Here is a 16,528-nt window from a genome sequence, read left to right on the forward strand (position 1 = left end):
CTACAGAGACTTGTGGTTTACAAACCTGATGTTCTGGTTTCCTCCCACAGTCCAAAGACATGCAGGTTAGGTGGATCTGAGTTGTTACATTGTCCCCGAAGTGTGGTGGCCTGTAGGGGGCACCACTGAACCCCAAACCCCAGACACCATTGCACAGACAAGTCTCAGGTTCCCAGTGAATGTTTTTCTCATTTAAGTACCTTTCCACCAGCTTCCTTTCCAACGGCCCAGAACAAGCAATTCCTTTCCTTTTCCTTTTCTTTCTCCATTTCCCTTTACTCCTCCACTCCACTCCTGACTCCATCTCTCTGGGTCAAGTGGAAGGATCTCTGTGAACTCCGTAATCTATTGCCTCTGCGAAGCACTTCCAGGTTAGGCAGGACCACCGCTCCTTGCACAGTCAGTATTTGACAGCTGCCCCTGGTGGCCCCCCACACAACCCAATCCGTGGGACCACATACTGGGGCTCACCAGACAGGAGGCTGCCATCTAGTGTATGGGGGGGATGCTGTGCCCATGGCAGGCAGACACCCAAGCCCAGTATATCTCTGTGTAGCTGAGTGTAGATGCTTATGCAGCGTCCTTCCATGTCCACGTCCTGGCGCTCCCTCATGGACCTTCCTTTATCATGGTGACCTGGCCTGATGAGAGAGTGGGGTCCATCTCGGCTGGGTCACCTGTTTGTCCCTTACAGTGTGTGTGTGTTCTGTCCAGGTGCTCCTCCTACCTTGTGCCCTGCCTCCTCCTACCTTGTGCCCTGCTTGCCTGGTGAGACTCCAGATGCCCTGCGCCCCTGCACTGCATCAGCAGGTTAGGAAGATGGATGGATGGCTGGCATTTACATGATGGGCACCTTTTGTTTTATCAAAATCAGGTTAAAATATCCAACCTTATAGGCAGTCATGCTAATGACTTTTTTAATGATATTAAAGTTTAATGGCCTTAACTGCATTTAAAGTCCCCTAGGAGACCCCATTGTGAACATCTAAAGACGGCGTTCTGTGCTCTGACATGGTCTCAAGATGGCGTCGAGCCTTAAAATCCAATCGTGCATCTTATCAGAGTCTCCATCACAAGCAAGAGTATCTCAAAATAATTCATTCATAAAGACCCCTCGTATACACTCGTGCTCTGTATCCCCCCTTTTCTGCTTCTCATCCCAAATGCCACTTGTTCTACTGGGATGAAACTCTAACCTCATGAAGCTCAGACCAGGCCTGTCCCCTGTTAAGTGGGAACTCTGAATTTGTTCATAAAGGCATCTGGAGGGGCTCAGAACATCTGAAGAAGAGCATAAGAGGGATGACGAAGGAGACGAGGGTCTATCGGCCGCGCCTGGTTAAAGCAAAAGAGCTCAACTGGCCCACAGGAAGGGCGGGGCAAGCAGATGACCTGTCAGTCACAAAGCACTCTGACCTCCAGCCAATTACAGATGAGTGGGTGGGACAATGACAGGCACGGTTGGTCGCCAATCACTGGACGCTTCACCGAGCGTTGGTGGTGTGGAGGACTTTCAATGTGTTTCTACATGAAGACAATGTAAATGAAAAACAAAATGCCCCTTATTTTTTAAGAAGTCCCCCCACATTAGAATGCAGTGGCAACAGCTGAGACACCAAGTGCTTGTTGGGCACCTGGACGGGCAGGTCTAAGTAGGCCAAAGGCGAGGGAAACATCACCTACTGCTCAGCACCAGGCGCCAAGGCAGCTTGGAGCAGGTGGGAGTGCACCCTGGGGAGGAAGACCACCTGGGCAGACATTTGGTAGCACATCAGGTTTAGGACCCAATCAATTACGATCTCGTTGTCTGGGACATGAGCGGGCAACTTCTTGTTCTCTTTGGAATTCCGGAACACATCCTCAGTAGAAGCCCACTATTGCAGGTGGCACAACCAAGTACTAAAGGTGGCACAACACCAAAAGCCATCATCCAGACAAGTTATTTGTCACCTTTGTCAAGGCCCACCGCTACAGGAGAGAATGTTAGGAGGCCCACCCACGGTGGCTCAAGGTCAATCTGGGGTAACAGCTCAAGATCTTTGACCCCTCCCAGTGGCACCAGAGCTGAGGGTGGGTCTGGTCCGGTGGTCAGAAGTTGTCATGATGGAGCCAAGAATATCCTGGGAAGACAGAACTGAGAAACTGAGGCAGATGGTGGGAGAGCATGCGTCACATTACAGGAAGGAGAGTTCAGCGTCACCACATCAAAGTCACATGCAGGGGACTCGTTGCCACTCACTCTGCAAAACTGCTTGGCATCACAGGGTTGGCAAGGAGTAGAGCCATCAGAGCAGCCACCGAGGCCCTGGATGAGGAGGAACGACCCATGGGCTTGTGCTACAGGGACACAAGTCAGGCGTCCGATCAGCCCTGGCTGGGTCACCTGTGCGATGATGTCTGATGTTGAAAGACCCAAAATACCCAGTGACCCCAGGTGACATCGCTGATGGTGTTTAACCTGCTGCTCCCTCCCGCACCACCACCGACCTGGCACCCCAGATGGAAACGATCCTCACAGGTCATCGCCCTGGGCATTCCGAGCAGATTCCGGTGGGTACAGAGGGGAGGAGCAAAGCTAGAGAGGGCACCCCGACACGACTTAAGCAAACCACGGCAGCCTCCTCCAGCAGTTGGCACTCCATTTGTTTTTAAATTGTAGGGTAGCCGCTGACTAGGCGGGGGGCCGGCCTGAATTGGAGGTCTCGCTCAAGTGCCTGATGACACGTTGGACAGAAGTGATTACTGCGGCTCGGCGCCTGGGGCTCCGGCTTTATTGGAACTGCCGCTGAACATTTGTGTTCTCCAAAAATGAGCCGCACAAGAGCTCTCGAGGGCACACTTAGCAGGTGAGCTGGTGTCAGGAGGACGGCGGTGATTGAAAAGTAATCAGCACTGGGTCCCCACAGCCCATCATCAGGCGGTGACAGTGACGCGCAGCCAGTCGGGCAGCCAGAGCCGTTAACTTCTTGCTGTCCACTCCAAGTGGCAGGACTATGGGGCTCTGCTTCTAACGGTGAAGGTGGCATGGTCAAACTGGAAACATTGGCACTCGGATTGGTCAAAAGTCTTATTACAGCTCAATCAGAGCAGTTAGCGGGATTTATCACTGGCACGGGCATCGTGGCAAGTAGTCAATTAAAAAAAAAAAACAATATGTGAGGACAACATGCCAGCATGAGCAAGAAGTGCATTTCAGGTCATTGTGTGCCCTACCAGTACAAGGGTAGTCATGGCAGTGGGCACAACAACTGGAACCGGTGGGAATCGTGACGGTCTGGACACAAAGTACACGCAATCAGCAATGTCAAAGTCTTATTACTCTTTCAATCAGATCAATTAGCTAGACTGGTCACTTACATGGGCATCATGCCAAACTTTAATGAATAAGTTAAGATAGTGGGCAACATGCCAACATGGCAATAGTCACAGCAAATGAAATCAGTGGGCAACACACGGAAATCAGAAAGATATCACAGCACAGGGAGTGGCATCAGTTGGCATCATGGCAGTGAGGACATCAATGAGCATCATGGCCACTTGAGCCAGCCAGTGAAAGCAGCGGGCATGGGGGCTTTATGTTGAGTGAGTATTGCATCACTATGAAGCAACAGGGAAATCTTCTGGCATCACATTGGCAAAATCCCCTAACTAATAGACATCATGTCATTAACAGAAATAAAGACTATTGTACCAGTTAAAGAGAGATTAAGGTTGATGGGCATCTCGCCAGCACAAGCAGCTGGTGAAACCAATGACTTTAAGAGAGCATATCAAAAAGATCAGTGAGCTCAGGAGCAGGAATTGTGCCAACATTTGCAGAACCAAAGTCAGCAGGCGTTACGATTAAAGGAAATGAAAATAAAAATTATTGGGCATCATGCCAATGTGATCATGGAGTGAAATCAGGGGGCACTGGCCAAGTAAACAAAAACGCCATGAGTGACAGCTGAAAGTGCCCAGTTTAACAGAGTGACAGGTTTCTTCTGGTGGGTTAAGTGCCAGTCGGTAGAATAGTCTTCAATCTCTTCTTGTGCCATCTGTTCCTTGCAAACCTCGTCCATTTTGTTTTCGCTGTGTGTCACTAACTGAGGACGAGCCTAAGCAGCCAATAAACTGGTGACTGAAAACCACACATGTCCTTGGCATCATGCATTAAGAGGGCATCACATGCAGTCCGGAACTGAGTCTAGTACCATTCAAGGTAACTGGTACACAGGGCAGAGTGAAGGCAAGTGAAAGTGGCATAGGTGGAACCCAATCAATATTTAACTGGCTGGCATTGACTAACTTGGTGACATGTGCAACATAATGGAAATGGTCTGGTGCCTACGCTGGCATTCTGGGCCTCACTGAGTGTAAACCAAGTCTCTGCACTGCAGTGAAGGAGATGACAAGCAGCTGAGACAGGGATGTCCTTCCTCTGGCGCTGCCCTGGCACACATTAACTGATCCTCCTGGTCTGTGCCAGGCTCATGAGGATGGTGTCTTCTCAGTGCCCAGAATTTTGACCCCTTACCTCACATTTACTAGTCAAGAGTGGCACTTTTTGGGCACACAGATCTTATTCCTTCATCATTCTCTGCAGTTGCCCACTCCTGCCCTTCTAGTGCCCATCACCCCAGATCATCTGCCAAGTCCATTTATTCAGCAGCATGGCATTCTGTCCTGGAGTGACCCAGGTAAGTCCTCAGTGGAGTATCCTCCAAAAACTGGAGTGGGATTGCTGTCAAGTGGGGGTTATGACGCCTCCTAGTGGCAGCTGCTGACACTGACCTGATGCCTGTAGCACTGAAGCTGAAAGTCCGACCTGAAACTTCTGCCCAGTTTGTACCAGCCACTGACCTCTAAACCAGTAATGTCATGCAGGGGGCCACATGACTGCTTATGAATGGGTGACAGCTCAGCCAAAGGCCACACTTTCTTACGCTCATGAGGACACAGGGAGAACGTGCAATCTCAGCAGAGGTGGGGGGAAAGTGAAGAAGGGGCTACAAGGTGGGAGAGAACTGCAGTAGACCAAGAAAGGCACTATATAAAGGGGTCAAGGGAGAAAGACAGCGAGCGGCTGAGATGGGACTGTGAAAGGCGCTATATGAAAGCTCATTCTTTGGAGCACTCAGAACGCACTAACAAAGTGAGAGCCTGCTGACGATTTGAACCAGTGGCCAGGGGTTACCTAACACATCAGCCCAATGCTGATTGCCGTACTTCATGAAAACCCAGCAGAGAGCTGGACGGGATCTGCGGTGCTCTCACTAGGGGGCGCTGTGCGTCATTGGGCCTCCAAACCCAGGAAGTTCCCCTCAGTGTGCTTACGCGGGTGCCATGCGTTGCCAGGGTCCTCGTTTGCTTTTCAATTTCGTTTTATGAGGGGCGCGTGCAGACACACAAATATTTGCCGTTCGTCTTATCGCATATTTACGCCTTCCTCATCGCCTCCCGGTGGCCACTGCAGGAAGTGCCATAAATGACTCACTTGATGTTTATCTCGCTTAATTGTCTGTGGAGGAGGACATCGGCCAGTGAGAGGGCTACTTCTCCAGGCCGACTGCCCAGCTGTACAGACCACATGCAGCTCTTCCAGGAATGGCGTGACCTCAGGCCGCCCATCCATCAGACCCCGGATTAATGCCCACCGAGCACGTGGCCCTCACGTCAGCCTGTCTCCCACAATGAAGACAGAAGGGCTGATTAGCCGGGCAGCAGATGAGCAGCTGGCCTTTCGCTTGCTCTGCTATTGACGTTCTCATCTGCCAAATTAATGTCCATCGTGGTGATCTTTGAACCATCACTTGCTGCCTGGCATGAATCACGTGTAGCATGTTGGCAGGTCACATGCCAGTCATCAGTCTATTGAATAACAGTCTGGTGCTGTGATATAGTGCCTTCCTTAGTGATCATCACCCAGTGCCAGGTTGCTATGACACAGAAGGGCATTTGGGGGCGCTGTGGGTACCCTCACCAGCCCCTACCCAAAGTCTTCTACTTCTGCTGCTGTTGCTCTGATTCAAGTAGTGGACACTTAGTGGTCACTCACTGGAAAGTAAATATGGGGTCACAAGGAGAGAGAGAGCGATAGAGGAGGGAGATGTGACTGAGGAAGGCGCTATATGCAAACTCATTCTAAATCCTCTGTGTTTGGTGACTTGATTTTATTATAGCACCTTTCACACTGCCTGCCATCCTTGACATTTAAATATTTAAATGATGCCTGGCACCCCTATGGGTCCTGTGGCTCGCTTAGTGAAGGTGATGCCTGACAAGTCAACCTGGTGTATTGCAGTGCAGTTGCTTTGCCACTAGGGGGCCACACTGCTTCAGACAGCTTGCCAAATTCCCGGTGGGGTCCATTGCTGTGGCCAGCTGACCAAAAAAGGTCTGGTAAATTCCGAGCTGGGTGCCCACTGAATGTTTTCAGCCGAAGCCACTGAGACTACGTGCCACACAATGACCTGGAAGGTCAATTTGGGGGGTAAATTGGATTCAAGGACAAGGAAGGCCTGAGGACAGACCCTGTCCAGAATTGAAAGACATACAGCAATGCAGCGCCTGGAACCTGGTGCTCACTGTGGATGGCGCTATAAAATATTAAGACTGGTTATTCGTGCCCACAGTTGGCTGCATAGGCTGCAATGTGGATGAAGGTGAAGGGTGTTGGGACCCTGCTGGCTCCACCCTGCATTGCAGCCCTTCCGGTGACATTCCACACAGGACCCTTTAAAGGGGCCCCTCAGACTCCGGACTGCTAGTTCTTCACCGTCTCTAGTCCTTCTAAGCAGGTAACTGAGCCCCAGTTCTTCTTATTCATATCAACTGCCAGTGGAAATGTGGATATAGCGCCTTTCACAATGAATGTCAATACTACACAAGCAGCTCCCATTCTGTTTCTGTAATAGAAGAAAGGCATATGCGGCATTACCCTTACTTGCACATCTGTGTCCGAGCAGGGTGGCAGCAGACCTGGAAGTCACACAGATGTGTGTGTGTCAAATGACATGTCCTGACATCAATGAGCAGGCCTGTCCTAAAGCAAAAGGCTCAGCTTTAGAAGAAAGGGGAACCGAAGCTGAACCTGAACCTGAACCTGAACCTGAGCTCAGCCAAGATGGTGGCAGCTGAAAATAAGTGGTCTTCTAACAGCTGTTAATGATCTGAAGGGTGCAGAAAGAAAGAACGAGAGAAAGACAGAAAGAAAGAAAGAAAGAAAGAAAGAAAGAAAGACAGAAAGAAAGAAAGAAAGAAAGAAAGAAAGCTGTGCCTGCTTGTGAGTGCCCTCTGAGGGTCCACTAGTTGAGCCAGAGCAACAGCAAAAGAAGAATTTAGGGGCTGGTGAGAGCCAGACTGCCCCCAAATGGCCTTCCGTGCCATGGCCACCTGGCATCAGGCATCAGCTGGTGAGAGCAGTCACAGCACACCCAAATGACCTCCAGCGGTCAATGAGATTTTCATTTTATTAATTTAACCGATTTGTTACCTGATGAGCCGCCTGACATCTTCAACCATTCTGGGGTCTTTGTGGCCCCTCAACAGCATTGCCCACAGAATGGGGACCAGAAATGGATGGGGCTAAGCAGTTCACTAATGCCGATTGAGTCTGAGGGTCTTTGAGCCCACCGATCTCTAGGGTGGGATTCATTACCCCTTCTGTGTGAAATCTGAATGGACCTGGGTGGTTGTGTTTCAGTGAGTGGACCACACGCTGGTGCCCACTGTGGGAAGACTTCTTATTTTCACTCCTTCAGTCTATTATAGAGAGTAGACATGGTGGGGGGGTACGCGAATGGTCAGTGCATTGACCTCATCACATATTTAATTTATAAGATTATCGATTATTATCGCTAACGATTAATAAGTCTCTCTGGACCTGGGTTCAAATCCAGCACAGGTGACTGGGCAGCCCTAAATCGACGTTATGTGAGTGAGTGTACCCTGGGATGGGCTGGCATCCTGGCCAGGGTTTGTGCCAGTGTTATCCCTCAAGCCTTATTATCTTTTCTAGACAGTGGACGATTGGACGATGAATGACCGCTTGAGTTTGGAATTTCGTGAACTGACAGAACTTCAGCAGGTTATTGTCGTCCATTTGCTGGGCAGACTTGGCCTCAGTCCCTGTTTGGGGTGGCAGATGTATGGCAGACTTGCTGGTCATCTTGTTTTTATTCCCTTCTGGTTTTACTTTCTATATAGCACCTTTCATAATTGGTAAAAACTGCACATTCCAAGGCTATCTTGGGATTGTGCTTCTTTGATGGTCCACCTGACAGGGTGCTATAGGTGTGGCAGATTTAGCATCCCAGATTACACAGGAGGGCAGAGGTGGCGCCAGGGCACAGCATATTCACTTATGGGAGAAGACTGTGAGGTGGTCAGGTTAAGAACAAAGGGAGGTGATGGAGGTGCCATGGCAGAAGGTAGTGTGGGCACACCAGGGCTATTGACCTGGACTAAAGCTGCCCTTCAACAATGTAACTCTTGGACCTTTATAGCACCTTGTAGCAGCACATGGAGACCAGGGATGGCAGAATGAACCAGAAGCAGGGTGAGGTACTAAAACTCATGCCTGCTTTAAACTGGCATACACGATGAGCGCTGAAAGCTCATTGTGCCCAGCTAGAATGTGAGGCAGACACAACGGCTGGCAGTGCCACTCCTTTACTTGTCTTTCCAGCACTAATAGCACTTCATGTTTGTGTGTCTTTAACTTCAGCCTCTAGGGGGCGCTGCAGCCCTATATTATATTACACTTTAACTCTTGTGGCCTCTTTGCGGCCCTCTAGCTCCTCCCATTTTCAATTGTAAAGCCACATGAGCCAATAAGCACCTCCTACTTCTAGAGATGCTTGAGATTGGAGCGGCTGGGCTCAAATGCTCCACCCCTTTCTCGTTTCCCCTTTTCAATTTTTAATCACTTAGCAAGTTGGAGGTGCAGCTGATGATCCTCCTCTAGAGGGAGCTGTCTAAAATTAGAGCTCAATGCTACACACCAATGAAGCCCCTCCATGGGAGCGGAGGGATGGAGACCAAAGACGCAGGCGAGGGGAGGGGACACTGTTGTGATCGCTGGACATCTCTCACTCGGGACACAGGTGGTCTCCCTAGGCTCCTCCCTCCCTGTTCAATGTCCTGCTGAGGGTGATGACTGTGACGTCTCTGAGGGAGCGCCCATGATGGTCACAAAGAGGGGAAGCGGAAGTCGCACCCTTTGATCATCCCTCCCGACCAGTAAATAAGCTGCTGACCGGCTAGTGGGCACCGCTGTTATATATCACTGAGCTGAGGTGACGTACTGCGGTGGCTGGCAGAGTCTCGGGTGCCCTGCTACCCCATTCTTCCGTCTCCTGCCCCCTGCTTCTCCTGCACCGTCTGGCGGAGAGTGAAAATAGAAAGAAATCGATGAAGCCTTTGAGAATTAGCCAAGATCTTCCTGTGGCCTTGTGGGAAGTGCCCTCTCGTCGGTCTTTGATCGTCACCAAGCGGCGCTGGCTATTAGCTAATGAAGTCCTTCCGCCCTCATTTGCACATGAAAGGGGGATTAGGAGGGCGCGGTGCTGCGCTCGCTCGTGGGGTCCGTCGCCATTCTCTGCCTTTGAGGCGCTGGGGATTCCCTCCACTTGTCACCCTCTGGGCCACCGTAGTGGCTTCCCTTTTGTCACACAGTAAGTTGACGGTGCAGCCAGATTTGAGATGGGACTGGGAAGGGAAAGGCGCTATAAAATGTGAAGATGCCAGCACAGGTAAGCAGTATGTATAGCACCTTTGAAGTGAGGCCGCGTGGACACTGTCAGGGGCTTTGGTGGTGGGGGGGGCAACCAAGAATGAAAACTAAACCACGAGGTCGCCGCTCTTCGGAGGGTGGTCAGTCGCGGGACTCGATTGCATCTTAATGGCAGAGGGAGATAAGTGCAGAGCTGGAGGACACCGTCGGACTTTCAAACAGCTCGTCCCGCCCCACCGATTACAGCACTTAGTCGGCTCTCTTAGCCCCCCGAAGATTGCGGACCACCGGCTGCTGCCTGCCTCTCAATCATGGGGTCAAGAGAAAGGGAAAAGTACAAGCAGCAGCTTTGTGATTACAGAAAATAAGGTGGGCTGAGACGTGTGTGGGGGGGTCAGGGGTTGGGGGTGCATGCTGATGAGGGCAGTGCTGCCCCCTACAGGTGCTGGTTGGGCCAAAGTCCCCAAGGATCTGCAGTAGCGTGCCCCCCGATTCCTCACGGACCCCCACAATGAATCCCCGTTTTGCAGGTTTTACTCGTAAATGTGATGGTTGGACTTTTGCACCCCCCTGTTCTGCATAAATTCAGAATTCATTTTGAGGTGTCAGTAAGTTCGATCCTGTATTAGTACCCACTGTGACCAATCAGAGGGGTCCATGACAGGACCACTCAGAGTCACGGCACGATCAAAAACGTCACTTATGATTTAACAGCAATCGGGCACAATGAGCTCAGTGAGCGGTGGCACCTGATGACTCTCTGTTAAATGACTGGCATGAGTTGGGATGAGCATTCAGCAGGGGGCACACGAGGAGACTGTCTCGCTGATCCTGAAAACTTGTCATCTAGATGCCAACGCATGTGCCAGGCGACAACCGTGTCACAGCTCTGCTAAAGTTAAATCGATTTGTGTCTGATTGATGTCACTGTGCCCGGCAGTTTTATGGGGCACTGCTGTTAGAGGATGCCAGGGGGCTTATCTAACATTACATTGTACCAGGGCAGTCCACCTTGGCATAAGAAAATAGTCTATGTGATGCCACCCATCTAGCCCTTTCCAGGTGCCTTTAAGGGCAATCCACCCGATCCATTTAATGCCATTTGTAGAAAGTGTCTGAGGGGCAGCTTTGGGGTTTTTGGATGCCCTGTAGTTGGCGTCATCACCAGTGCCCTGAACGTGGTGCTAATCACTGGGTTCGGGTGATGAAGGTGGTACTTTAATGTTGAATATTTATGGGTTAATTATCATATTCTTGAGTGTCACAAATGGGTCGGAAGCTGGCACTGTGACAAAGGGGGTGCTGAGGTCACCGTAGTGCCCCCTCCTGGAGACGTGCAGCTCTGAGCTTTGATGTTTCCTGTGACTGCGTGGTGGCCGCTGGTCTCTCTTTTTAAATGACCATCCCATCCTGGCCAACGGTCAGAAGTGCAGTCCATGTTGTCCTACAAAGCCACTTAAGTTCACCCTGCAGACAAATAGCCTGACAACTTTAAAGACCCCAAGAAGGACCAGTGAAAGGTAACGTCAGCGACATTAGCCAGGAGACCACCAAGCTTCAGCACGTCATGGAGACTGGACACTCGCGGCTATCTGAGGTCATTTCAAGTCAGACCAGCACAGTGGCCAGACTGGGTGCTGCCTTTCAAGCTCATCTGATTTGGGGGCAGTCGTGGGGGGCTGCTCTTGAAATGACACAATAAAAAATGTTGTGGGCAGGCCACCTAGCAGGTCATCTGTTAGAAAGCTGGACACTCGACAGCAATTAATCAGACAAGCTGTCCACCCAACTGTCTGCCTGCCCACCATCTTAGGCCATTTACCCCACTCTGGGGCTGTGCCAGCACGCCATGAAGGGCACCACAGTCCTCCCCCCTCTTCTCCTGTTCCTTGTCGCCCACCCTTCCTCCTCCCCACCCATTCCAACTTCATTTATAGGGTGGCACCATGGAACTGGGCTTAGCCCGGGGACTGGGGGGGGCAGTCCAAGTCTGAGTGGGCTTCTCTCCATGGCAGCCTGGCATTCTTCTTCTGGTGCTTTGATTTCCTTCTTCATCCCTAAGATGGCGGTTTTCTTCTGATTGAGGATTTGAAAGTGACCAGGTCCAAGTGGGTGAGGGTGCCTGGCACTGGACTGGCATCTGCCTCATGGCCATTGGTGCTGAGAATAGAGACAGTGAGCCCCCAGTGATTCCATTTCGGAATAGGTGGGCTTGGAACATAAAGATGGAGCCGATGGATGAAAGAACAGATGAATGAATGAACAAATTGATGAACAAATCAGCCTGTGAATGAATGAGCGAATGAATAAGTGGGCACATAAATGGATGAATGAATGAACTAATGAAAGAATGAGTGGATGGATGGATGGATGGATGAAACTGTAAATGAACTAATGAATGAAGGAACCAACCAATTAATGAATGGATGAACTGATGAATGAACCGATGCCTTTACTAATGAATGCATGAATGAGTCTGTGAACTTATGAAAGGATGAATTAATGAATGAGGAAGAAACAAATGAACCACTGAATGAAAGAACTGAAAATGAACGAATGAACTGAATGAATGATTGATTAACAGATCAACTGATGGACGAATTCATGAGCTAATAAAAGAACAGGCCAATGATTTCATTAACGAATGAATGAATGAATGGAGGAACAAATCAAGTGATGAGTTAATGAACTAATAAAAGAACAAATGATCTCCAGTAGATGAATGAACAAAGAGAGCAATGCATGAGTGACCCTATGAATAAATTAACATAGGAATGAAAAATACTGAATTAATGAATTAAGCAGTGAATGAATGAACCAATGATTTAATAAATGAACTGAAGAATTAATGAAAAAAACGATGAATACATGAAGTAATGAGTGAACCAAAGAGATGAACCTTGAGGTGCCCGCCTGTGCCCTTGCACATCTCTGCCACATCCCTTCGGTGGTCTTCCTCCTTGTCCTTACCTTCAGTCGCCCGCTTTTCTCTCGAGGGCAGTGTCCACTCTCTGTTGGCTCCACATCGTCTGGACTTTGTCTCATGGCCTCTTCGGATCCTGCCGACTACACCTGTGCTCCTCCATAAGCAGCCTCGGAGTCACCCGGTTTGCCATTCCTTTTACACCTGAGCTTTCATCTCCGCTCTGTTAAAAGGCTGAATTTGTCTGCAGACATCTTACCCACCGTCAGAAGACCCGGCTCAGTCTGCGCACCGTGGTGGTCCTGCACTGGCTTTTGGTCCAACTCCAGCAAATCCAAACATCAAAGCCCTGCATGTCTCCTCGACTCCCACGAACAAACCACGTGACCACACGCTCTGCCCCCTTGTTCTAGAAGTCTCTGTGGATTTTCACTGCTACTGGTGAAGACACGGTGCCCTGTAAGCCCGCTGGTGCCTCTGCCTCCCCAAGTAAATGTTTGGACCCTCTGAAGCTGCTGAGAAGCTGACAGGCCGTGGGGTCTCCTCCCTTCAGTGGACTCTATTGCTGTGCCTTTTAAATCTGCTCACTTTGTGACACTACTCACTATGCAAGGCACTATATCAGAGACTTGGCTGAGACCCCCGGGCTCTTTGATGTCTGTGTCATTTGACTCAGCTTCTCAGCAGTGACATTCGCGGCTCGTCACTGCCTTATTTTTACCCAGCAGAGGGCCCTTGATGTGTCAGCGCCTTCCTGATGCGTCACCAGCAGCTCACTTCGAAGTCTCGACCCACCCAACATTTAAATGTTTTACAGCAGTGGGGTGGGGGTGGGGGTGGGGGCGGGGTTATGCATCACTATCTCGCTAAAGCAGACCCCTGATTGTGAGTGATGCCCACCTCGCTGACCTCAGCGGCTGATTTGAGATGACAGGCCTGTCACTGGGACCGGGCACTTATAGAAGAAAGTAATGGAGCAGATCAGGTGACAATGATGATAATAATAATCATCATCATCATCATCTATATAGTACTTGTCTGTCCCAAGTGAATTGGAGGACAAGAAAATGAGGGGTCCCCCTAGTGGCACAGTGCTGTCAGCTCAAGGTGTGGCCCAGACAGCTCAGCACATCAGTTTGTGTTACACTAAGAACAGGGACATCGTGGAAAATGAACTCTGGGCCGGCAGTGTTCACAGGAGAAAGGCGCTATATCCTGAGTCAATATGTTCATTATCATTATTATTATTATCATCATCATTCTGAGGCCTTCATCCAGGGCCGCTTAAACACTGAGATATGATTGGTGACATTTGATTTGCATTCTTGTCAACTGAAGCACAGGCAGGTGAAGTGAGTCAGACAGGTGTCAGTAGTGGGATCTGAACACACAGCCACATAGTCTGAAGTGCAAAGTCATAACCACTACAGCACTTCGATCTATCTGTCTATCATATAGCGCCTTTCATGTGTCTATCTATCTATCTATCTATCTATCTATCTATCTATCTATCTATCTATCTATCTATCTTTCTATCTATCTATCTATCATATAGCGCCTTTCATGTGTCTATCTATCTATCTATCATATAGCGCCTTTCACGTATCTATCTATCTATCATATAGCACCTTTCATATCTATCTATCTATCTATCTATCTATCTATCTATCTATCTATCTATCTATCTATCTATCATATAGTGCCTTTCACATCTATCTATCTATCTATCTTAGTGTCTTTCTTCTCCGTGTATTATAGAGTGCCTTTCAGATTTTATCTATTTATTATAAAGCGCCTTTCATGCTTGTCTTTTTATTATATAGCGCCTTTCCTATCTATATACTTACAGCATTTCAGATACAATTGGTTGCATTATGTTTTTTGTTGTTTTTTTTGGATTCCCAGGACTGTTCAGTGTCAGAAGCACAATGTCAGGCCACACTCCTCAGGGCTTGAAGTCCAAAGTCTTAACCAGCCCACCACACTCCCTGAATTAGGGGGCCACGACCAGCAGTGACTGCAGTTCTCCTGGCTGTCCTGCCTCATAGAGTGGATAAAACGGGGCAGGAAATCATTGGTGAGTGGGCGGGCTCCGTGCTCTCCTCCGTTTGCCCCCGCAGATGAAGATGGAGCCCCTAGACGCATTGAGCCAAGACACCCTGTCCCGTCTCTGTCCCGATGTCCCGGTCGGCTCTGACAAAGGCGCCATACAAACAAGCCCGACAGCGTGCCGATTCAGGTGCATGCCGGGATACTTGTCAGTCCCCTCTAAACTTGGAAGAGGCGAGCGGCAGGCAGCCTGTCCCGGCACTGTCACCTCCACTTACGGATAATTTCCAAAGCTGAAAAGCAATTCTGTCCCCCTTACAGAACGCATAAGCGCTTGTGTCAATCACGGGGCCACCGGAGTTACCGAGTGCCGTTCGTCGCCGCGTCTTCCCCTTCTTTCCATAATGCTCCACTTTATTGCTGGCAATTTGTGTAATGACACCGCGCGACCCGCCGCCGCTCCTCTCGCGATCCCCCCGAAGTGTAAATGAGAGCTGCGGCCCCGCTTGTCATTAGCCCACTCAGTGGCAACTCGTCGCGCAACAACCTCTAATTAAGACATCCCGCCTGTCAGGGCTTTCTGGGGGGCTGACGCACAAGCTCGCCGCTGGCGGGGGGTATCCGAAGGTTCTGTTTCCACTTGCGCTCCTTTACACCTGCTAGGAAAAGGTGCAGCTGGCAACGGCGAGCGAACACCCCGCTATCTGGCGACCCCATCGGGGTGGCAATGCCAGCGACTGAACTAGAAGTGGACGCCGTCGTGCCAGCCGTTCTCTCCCATTACTGGGGGGTGCAAGTGAGTGCCACCTCCGTAGATCTGAGGACCAAAATAGATTCTCAGATTTCCTTGAAAAACTGGAGGCACGCCTAATTAACGTCGGATCTGCTCCATCCACTTCAGCTTTGATTAGAGCTTTGAGTGCGCGTCAAGCGAGCGCCATGTGAGCCGAGCGCTCAGCCGCCGCCTCCGGGGATCAGAGAGGAAAAGAGATATGAAGAACTTTACACTTCGCTTGTATAGCGTCTTTACTCTGTTCAAAGAGAAATCCTATTAATAATAATAATGATACATTTCATTTATAGAGCGCCTTTCCCATACTCAAATAATAATAATATATTTGATTTATATATCGCCATCCCCATGCGCATGCTCAAAGAGGAGTAATAATAATGATAATGACTGATTTTATTCATATTGGCCTTTACCCTCATGCTGAGTAAATATTAATAATAATGCATTTTATTCATACAGCGCCTTTCGCATACTCAAAGAATAACACTAATAAAAATATATTTGATTTATATGTCGCCTTCTGGGGCGGCACCGTGGCGCAGTGGATAGCGCTGCTGCCTCGCAGTTAGGAGACCTTGGTTCGCTTCTCGGGTCCTCCCTGCGTGGAGTTTCCTCCCACAGCCCAAAAACATGCAGGTCAGGTGCATTGTCGATCCTAAAGTGTCCTTGGTGTGTGCCCTGCGGTGGGGATTGTTTCCTGCCTTGCGCCCTGTGTTGGCTGGGATTGGCTCCAGCAGACCCCCGTGCCACAGTAGTTATGATATAGTGGGATGGATATCGCCTTCCCCATGCGCATGTTCAAAGAGGAATAATAATGACTGATTTTATTCATAGGGCTTTTACCTTCATACTCAGTGAATATTAATAATAATGCATTTTATTCATATAGCGCGTTTCCCATACTCAAATAATAATAATATATTTGATTTATATATCGCCTTCCCCTGCTCAAAGAGAAGTAATAATAATAATAATGACTGATTTTATTCATAGGACTTTACTTTCATACTCAGTGAATATTAATAATAATACATTTTATTTATATAGC

Source organism: Polypterus senegalus, chromosome 3 (genome assembly GCF_016835505.1).
Source record: "Polypterus senegalus isolate Bchr_013 chromosome 3, ASM1683550v1, whole genome shotgun sequence".
Lineage (NCBI taxonomy): Eukaryota > Metazoa > Chordata > Cladistia > Polypteriformes > Polypteridae > Polypterus > Polypterus senegalus.